Raw genomic sequence first — 9,353 nt, 5'->3', positions numbered from 1 at the left:
AGATTCTTATTAATACTGTAAGACAGCTATGATTGGTCTAAATTACTTCCCCACTCCACATAATTTCCCAATAATCATATGGTCAAGTTTTAGTTATTTCTTGTACTTTACTTTCACAAAAACCTTAAATGGCCCCATACCTGTGACCCTATACATGTTCTTCTGAAACAGTTTTACAGGAGGAATAGACACACTTATCATAGTGCCAAGGTCATAGGGTGAGATTAGAAACAATTTGCGTCCTCTCCTGATTTTGCAGTGTCTTGCTCTGCAACATTCTCATTATGTTGTTTATGCACTGGTCGTCTTGGGTTGGGTAAGCCAGGACGACGTCCATGAAATCCCATGGTGCGACACTGATTTGTTTGTGACACTCCAAAGGGTTTACAATTTGACAGGCTTTGCACAATTCTTCCACTATAGAATTAAAAATTTTGTGAATATGACTTGTGGTGCTGTAGGTGGGTTCAGGGAGGGCTATACCCTGGCCCAAAGTGACACTTATTGACGCAAGACTAAATTTTGTGCAACTTTAAGCGCACAACTAGTGGACCATGTTTTTAAAAGATGGTATTATTTCTTGAATTATCCAAAAGAATTCTTAAAGCAGAAAACTTCAAAAGCAGGAGGAGGGTCATTATCTGCACAAATTAAATTTCTGAAATTAGGAACGTATCAAATACATCTCATATTCACTCTACAACATATTCCAAAGCCACTTATATTTTCTGAAGAGTGCTACCAGTTTTATGCTTCACAACTCCAACCAACATTTCATCTGAATAAAAGAGGGACAAAGGTGTCTGCTTCTGTAAAACACATCTTCCCAGAATGAACAAACGAATGTTTCATCAAATTTTTATTAACAAATTAAACATAACTAAAAAACACCAACACGAGATCTGAAAACACAGTATCAGTCATTTAAACTTCAGACACACAAATGTGATGCACTCTTCATAATTTGGTTTTTCATTACATAAGCACATTTGATTTAATGGTCACTGTAGATCTTCGTCATCGTACAGATCCTCAAAATCTGAAACAAAGGCAAGATCATAAAACTCAAAGAATTAGAAGGGTAGAAATAGTACTGAGTATAGTCTCCATCTCTTACCATTAAAGAAATCTGCATGCACAGCCTTTTCATTTGCTGCCAAATCCATCAATAATCCTGATGAACCACCAGCCTACAAAAATACATGTGATAAATCAGACAGCATACAAGTGTTATCTGTCACAAGATTAGATTCCAGTACAGCATTTGGTCTAGCAATGAGTAAGCCAATATTAATAACCCAGAGACTAGTGTGGAAGCCACATACTCAAACATAATGATGTCCAATGATGCCACTAGCAAAAACACCAGCAGGTAGTCATCTATGTATAGTCCATGAGGCCTAATTGGAGTTATTTTCAATTTCAGCACCATGAAGAATGCTGTGTGGGGGGGAAGGCTCCCTTGTAATGTTTTCATTGACAATTTTCACCTAGTGCAAATCAAATTTAGCCACCACTTTCATGATAGTGGTCTACTTATCCAGAGCTTACTATTCACCATATTCCCTCTGTAAGTTGAGTTTTTTCCACTAATGTATTTTAATAAAAAAGTCTGTAAGATCTGATATGACAATGGATGTACTGGAGGATGTTGCTGGTACATCTTTTCATCTCGCCATCTCCCCCCACCCCCACCCCCCAAAAAAAACCCTGCAAAATTATCTTTTGGAGTTTTCAATTGTAGCTGCTCTCTCTCATAATTAGGCAACTTTTGCTGGGACATATCATCACATAATGTTGTATTTTATCTGCAGCTTTGTCTTTTGAATTACATTGCTTTCTTGACTGTGTGACAGCTGTTGAAGATATATTCTTCTTACAAGGAACCCCCTTAGTGCAAGGTCACAAGTACAGTTTTTAGTGAAGCTCAATTGAAAGTGTTATGTTAACAATGACAGGAAAAATAAGCTGCTAATAGCTCACCATATGCATAAGGAGTACAACGGAAGATGAGTGTCCAGGAGGTGCATAGATCAACCTTCTATGGGATGCATGTATTTTACATCACAAAATGGATATCGTCAACATTCAAGAAATGTTCAAAACAAACCATAAACTTGTACCATGAACACCAAATGAAAAATCTTATGCCACAGTAATCACAAAGGTTTGTACCATCAACATTGAAGGCGCACTCTGTGTGTTACAAACTGTGCAAGATGTTCCACTATGTATCCACTCTTAAAGAATGCATTTAGAACCATATTGGTGTAATGAAGAGATGGAATGTGATGACATGCAAATGAATGTTAAAGTCTGTCGTGGAGCACATCATAAAACTGGCTATCCTTTAAAATGTAGCTGCAGATACTGCAATAATATGTTTTATAGGCATCGAGAAAATGAACACCCAGATGCTGAATTTGTCTAGTGGTTCCAAATGGTACAACTGCAATGTCACAACAATCAAAAGGTGTACTGGGTGTCAAGAATCGGAATTGGCTATAAATAGCGGCACAAACCAACAATAGTTCACAATCTGATTGGAATCCAGGCAGCGAGTACATGCAACAGCAAAATGTACAGCACCTGCAGAACAAGGCTGGGTCAGTTGTCGAAATACTGCACATAAAATGGAAACAACTTGGCAGAACACCTGGTAGCACACTGTTAATCACACCAAGAAAGATGCTTTGTATTGTTTGTTATTTCTGTCATTGTTTACATCCTACAGGACCAGTGTTTCTTACAATTCACAAGCAGTGGTAATAATATCCAATGGTTTGGCTGTCCAATTGCTTTTACATTCTGGAGTATTGCACGATTTCCGTTCTTAGTTTGGGTTTTACATGCTACTGGTGTAGTTCCTCTTACAGCTGACGATTTTGCCATAACTGTAGTATTTCTTCTTCAAAGTTTTCATCGTTCAGCAGGCTCATATTCACTTTCCAATCAGAGCATAGTGTGTTACATGCCGAGTGTGTTACATGCCGAGTGTGTTACATGCCTTAGTTGCCTAACTAAGTTAGAGAACCTGAATACACAAATGGAGAGGTGGAAGTTCAGATAATGGTGATCTGAAGTGGAGTGCCAGGAAGAGCAAGCAGAACTCTTCGGCAGGTTAATGCAGGGTTATCAACACAAAATCAAATAGGGGGTAACATAAAAATAAGTTAAATATTAGAAATACAGGTTAACAGCCACTAACAGCATTGTGATTGACAGCTAGACAAAGTGAACACCATCAGAATAGTACAAGTTTTTATATGCCTACTAGCTCCAGAGAGAGAGATTGAATGAATTTATGATGAGATAAAAATAATAATGATCATTCTTGGATATAAAATTTTAATTCTCACATGGGAATGGAATTCAATAGAACAAAAAAGAAAGGAAACTAACATGGACTGGGGAAAGGAATGAAAGGGGAAGCCACCTGGTAGAATTTTACACAGAGCACAATTTATTCATTGATAAGTCTTGGTTTATGAATCATAAAAGACAAGTTTTACGTGTGGATACAATAAAAGGTTTCAGACAGATTATATAAAGGGCAGATAGCTTTCAAACTGCAAAACACTTCAAAGACCAGATGTGGAGACTAACCATAATTTACTGGTTATGAATTGCAGGTTAAAATTGAAGAACCAGCACAGAAAGATGGAAATTAAGGAGATAGGATCTAGATAAATTGAAAGTACCATAGGGTGTCAAGACTTCCAAAAGGAACAAAAGGAATCAATTGACTGAAATGGGGGGGATGGAATGTAAAAGATGAACGTGTAGCATTCAAAGATGAAATAGTGAAGCAAGTAGAGGCTCAAATAGACAAAAGGACAATGCCTAATATATATCCTAGGATAACACACAAGCTAAAAAAAAGTGACAAAAACAGCAAAATGACAAGACACAAATGGCAGAGAAGAAATGCAAAGCTGCAGAAAAGTTGGAGACACTTTGAGAGAAAAGAGAAGCAGCAATATGAATATCAGGAAAAAAGTTGAAGACAATGTTATATAAAGGCAAGAGGAAGTCTATGAAGATTAGATGGGAGATTAAGAAGAATGTGACAATTCCAATAAGAGCCAGTGTATTACCAAACTAACAATTTAATAAATCATGGTGGCAAAACCAAGGGAAGCAGCAGTTGAGAAGGTAGTGAAACACAGTTGAAACTTAACCTCTATATTGTTCAATCCATACACTAGGCAAGTAATAATGGAAACCAAGGAGGAATTTGAAAAGGGAATGAAAAATCAGGGACAAGAAATAAAAATTTTGTTGTAGCCATAGTGGCTATTCTTGGCAAACCAGGACAGGGAAATAAATGGAAAAGTTACAGTAAAAGGTGTCCACTGTCTTCACAGTGGTATTATTGTGCTTACGTACACTTCACAGTCAGAGCCTCATTGTTAGGTATTTAGCTCTTAGCCTATTAAGCAACTTCACTGCAATGTCAACATGCCAGCACGAAGTAACTCCCATATATTAAACATACACCGTTTATGAAACTTACAAAGTTTTCCAAGAAATGAAAACTTTGAGGTTTGTCAGTAACACTGCAATTCTGTCAGGAACAGAAAAATACTTCGAAGCTCAGTTGAATGGAATGGATTGAGTCTTGAAAAGAGGTTAGGAATATCAACAAAAGTAAAACAATTGTACTGGAATGCAGTTACAATTAAATCAGATGATAACAGAATTAGATTAGATAATGAGACACAAAACATAATCCATGCATTTTGCTGTATGGGCAACGAAATAATTGACGATGGCAGAAGTAGAGAAAATATAAAATGTCAGAGTCTGTATAGATTACTTGATCATTATTAACATGGAAGCACCATATTCAATTATTTTGTTGTGATGACATTTTGAAAGTGGAGGCAAATTTGTCCATAAATGTATTTGCTGCAGAGCTGCCATCAGATTGGCACTATATTTCACCATAAGTCATCTTCCAGTTATCCTGGGAGTTCTACTACTGTGCAATAAACAGTTAATTTTCCCTTGGTGATTTATGATCCTGTTGCTGATGGATTTGTCTTCATGGCACGCAAAACTGCAATTACTGCACAATTATCAAATTCTATGCAGATAAATATTTAATTAGAAACACAATTTACTCAAATTAATATAACAATGGATATAGCAATATGCCTGCAAAATTTTTATGCTTAATAGCATAAAACAAAGGTGAGATCAAGCACACTGTAAACACACTAACACCTTCTCCTTAAAAATCAGATAGGTCACCAAACGGTATATAAAAAGGGTCGACAGAAGCGTCCGATCCCACACGTCTGCTTTGACCCCGTGGCGTAAGGTTGTTGTCGTGTGTGACGTCATGACGGCGCGGAGTTTGGTTTGAGTGTGGCTGTCTCCAGTTCTGTTTTATCTTATTTTGTTTACTTTTCTGATCTGTTCGTTCTATCTCGTGAGATTTTTTTTAAAATTTAAAAACGCTTATTACTTATTTTAATTATCTGTTTCCTCCAATTTCTGTTTTAGTTTATTATATTTATCTTTCTGATCTGTTCGTTCTATCCCATGAGATTTAAAAAAAAAAAAAGACAAAAAACACTAATAAGCTACTGAAGCATCTTTATCTTCTATGGGTTGCAGGGGTTACGACCCCTGGGGAGGTGGGTGGGTATTCATGCATGGCTGTCTTCATTTACACGTTGTAGCTACGCAAGACGTCTAAATTTGTTTATATTTACTTTGCCCCCCCACCCAAAACACCCCATTTCCCGCACTTGTCCCGTTAGTGTCATTAGACTTCTTGTGGAAAGTGTGTGTGTTTGTTTTTGTTTCCGCCATATTTGTGACGTCATGGGTCAAAGCAGACGGCCGGGATCGGACGCTTCCGTATTTCCTATAAAATTTTTTTGAAAGTCCCTCACTTCCTTCCATTTTCACTAACAATCACACCTATAAACACTTAAAATTGTGAATGTCCATTTTTCTACACTTAAAACCTAGAAAGGATTACAAAGGCAATCATGAAAGTGTGGTTGGCTGTTAATTTTAAAATCTACTCCCTGATAATTTAGGAACATCACCTATTTCACAGGAGCTTAAAATTCTTTTAACACTGGTCTTAACATCTGCTAAACTGAGAGCAGGCCAGTTGGTAAATTAGCACCTACCCTCTTGTCTATATGTAAGACATGAAGTTAAAATGTGGCATACTGAAATCAATACCACCAACCATCCAGCTGAATCAATAACCACTTCCACACTGTGGCCAAGAACTTGTTAACCACCATGCTCTACTTCAATGCCTGCTTTACAACCCATATCATCTGGTTTACCCCCACCTCTCCCCATTCAAATGCTAGTTTCTCAAAATTACGACAGCAGAAACTGTCCCTATAACATAGCCTTCAACCAAGCAATCCTCCTGTACTCAACCTCCACTAGCCTGTCTCACATCCACATCCATCCTTGTCTTCATGCCTCCCACTGCATCCTATTAATGTTCATTCATATTACCCTCTCCATTGTCTCCCCCTTCCCCTTCAATACCAGTCCCATTCCCACCTCGCTCTTCTTCTTCATTTGGAGCCACGTATAACTCCTGTCTGCACCAGGGCTAACAGTTACACTCTCTCATCCTAGTTATAAACTCTTCTCCTATCGCCTCACGTCCTCTCCGTGCCACTCGTCAGCAATCCTCCCCCTCACCTCTCCAACTTTCTTCTTTCACCACTATCACAATTCTTCACCCCCCCCCCCACCCACAACATCCCTGTCAAACAGCTGTTCATAATAATATAGCTAGCCAGGACAGTACAGCTATGTGTGCTGTATTAGCTGGTTCAGGAGGGCACTGTGAAAAGCCTAGTAATTTTTTCCAGTTGTTTATGTACCTAGCAACCATTCATCTACAAACTGAGTCACGGCTTAGTTTTTAAATTAAGGAAGAACTGGAAATTTGTAATAAGATGTTATGGGACCAAACTGCTGAGGTACTCAGTCCCTAACCTTACACTCTAGTCTAACTTAAACTAACTTACGCTACGGACAACACACAAACCCAAACTCGAGGGAGGACTCTAACCTCCGACAGAGGGAGCAGCGCAGACCGTGACAAGGCATCTCAGACTGCACAGCTTTCAATTAAGAATACCTCATTAGCCACTATCATTTCTCAGAATATTAGAAGTCAGGAATGTAAAATTCTGGATAACACTAATGTTCACATGACAGAGACTTTAGCTTAACCAGTAAATAGAAAGCAGTTTGACTCATTCCATACCTAAAGTCCTGGTTGTGTGACCAAGTCACAAGTGATAAAATTACCAGTGTTATGGCTGCTGTTGCATGCATCCGTAATTCTCTCCATCCTGGGATTTTTGGAACAAAGTACATAAATGAATGTGGCAAGTGTGGTTGTGAGCTTTCAGCCTGACTTAACGCTGACAACTTAACTCTGCCAATGTCATTGGAATATAAAATGCGCTCTTAAAATGTGGTGATTAAAGGCTGAGAATTGCGTAAAGTAGTAAGCTAATGAAACGGGAACTGTACAAGATGTAACAGCTCTAGTGTTCAGAGGGAGCATTAAGCAGTGACTGACAGGCATAAGAAATAAAACAGTAGATGAAAGGATAGCTTTAAATGATGAAATAGTGAAGGCAGCAGAGGAAAACTAATAAGCAATAAAGAATGACTGTCTTAAAAATGAGAAGATCGACAAAATTTAAGAAAACCACGTGTAAATGAGTAGAGTCTAATCAAATCACGTGCTGTCACTAGATTTGAGAGCTAGTACATAAGTTAAATGTCGATGAAAGGTGCGGACAAAAAAGATTTTGGAATATATTGCTACAGAAGAGTGTTGAAATTTATATAACTATACTGAACATCTAATTATAGTATTAAAATATCGGAAAAAAGAACTTAATGAGGACGAACGTCACAGTAGTTACATTGCGGTACAGAGGTTTGCACATGGAAGACTAGTGCAGATAGCTGCATCCAAACAGTTTTCAGGCTAAGGCTGCAACAGTATAGCGACTCGTGCTCAAAAAGCGCCACATACAAAATTACTGGTGCATCCGGCACAAATGACTTGTTAACCTTCGCAGGCTATTTACAGAGCTAAAAAAAAAGACTACCCTTCTTCATATACGCGTGTTAGTAACGCTATCACCAATCTTCCGTGATCCTTTCTGGTGGAGTCTGTGTACGAAATAAATACAATTTATTCTCCACTGAAACGAGCACTCTTCATTCTGATAGTACCACCTTTAAAATTATACCACCCCGTACAGAAAGCTAGTGCGTCTGTTTATTCCTTCAGTTTTATTATATATTCTGTATCATTAGCAGTCTCTTGAATTCCAAGGACGAACGTTTGTTTATAACATATAACAATGATCTTTCACAACTGATATTTCCATAAAACAGGCTCTCGACATCTCGTTGTCATAACATTGGAATAAAATTGTGTTACTGACAGTACAAAGTACAATACAGTACAAAACAATAAGCACCTCCTCCAAATCCATATACGGCCCTGCACCCTCAGGGAACATTTCATCAGCAACAACGGTGGGTTTCATTCTTCGATGGTCACAGCTTGACAAATACCTACACAAACTGTACTAGTCGGAACCCAGTAGTCTGTACAGCGTACACTGTTGTTCAGCGTACCATGCGGATAATCCGAAGTTAAAAACAGTTGACACTTGACACTTCGAAGGTCGATATTTCATCACGTGTTGCAAGTCGAGTACAGCCACGAGAACTTGCACATGCATCTCTCCACGAGCACATCAGACACCAAACTGGCGTGTTAAAATCCTCGCTGTCATGCAAGCTGGCAAGACAGAAAAGTCAATACCTTATATTTTTTATAAACTGCGACAGTAGTGCGTCATGCGCTAGTGAGCTACACTGAATAATATGATGATTTCTTAAATAAACGGCATAAATAAACATTGCAACAATAAAGGCCAATTCATATTGGCTGCCCCGTCAATACATTATGAAATGCATTTCGAGTGGCGGGAACCGCACTGGCCGTCACGGCACGGCACCGTCAAGGTTTGTCTGTAGCTGATCACGTAACCCACAAGCTGATATATGGCCGCAGGCAGATCTCCATATTCCGTTTTGTCGTGGTGGATGTCTGTTGCTTGTTGTTTAGTATAAATTATTTCATTTTGTTATTTCTTTTGTTAAAATTTATAATAATTGGCGACAGATTAATGGAAGCAATGAGACAGCAGTCTGAATTGTACGACATGAGCGTAGTAAATTACTTGCCCTCGACTACATTTATAAAGTGGATTTTATACATACTGGCAGCGTATTTAACATTTTTCGATGAAATGGATTGC

General features: G+C 38.3%; 1 long non-coding RNA gene across 1 annotated transcript; it reads right to left on the bottom strand.

Moving 5' to 3' along the window:
* Positions 1-844: 844 nt before the first annotated feature.
* On the bottom strand, positions 845-8,761 carry LOC126162887 (uncharacterized). Its single transcript, XR_007535127.1, has 3 exons — positions 8,606-8,761; positions 1,118-1,190; positions 845-1,039 (listed from the first exon to the last, which is right to left on the bottom strand). It is a non-coding gene; the product is annotated as an uncharacterized LOC126162887 (long non-coding RNA).
* Positions 8,762-9,353: the final 592 nt, after the last annotated feature.

Source organism: Schistocerca cancellata, chromosome 2 (assembly GCF_023864275.1).
Source record: "Schistocerca cancellata isolate TAMUIC-IGC-003103 chromosome 2, iqSchCanc2.1, whole genome shotgun sequence".
NCBI classification, from domain to species: domain Eukaryota; kingdom Metazoa; phylum Arthropoda; class Insecta; order Orthoptera; family Acrididae; genus Schistocerca; species Schistocerca cancellata.
Note: the sequence above shows the minus strand (reverse complement) of the source record. Positions and strands in the feature narration are given on the sequence as shown.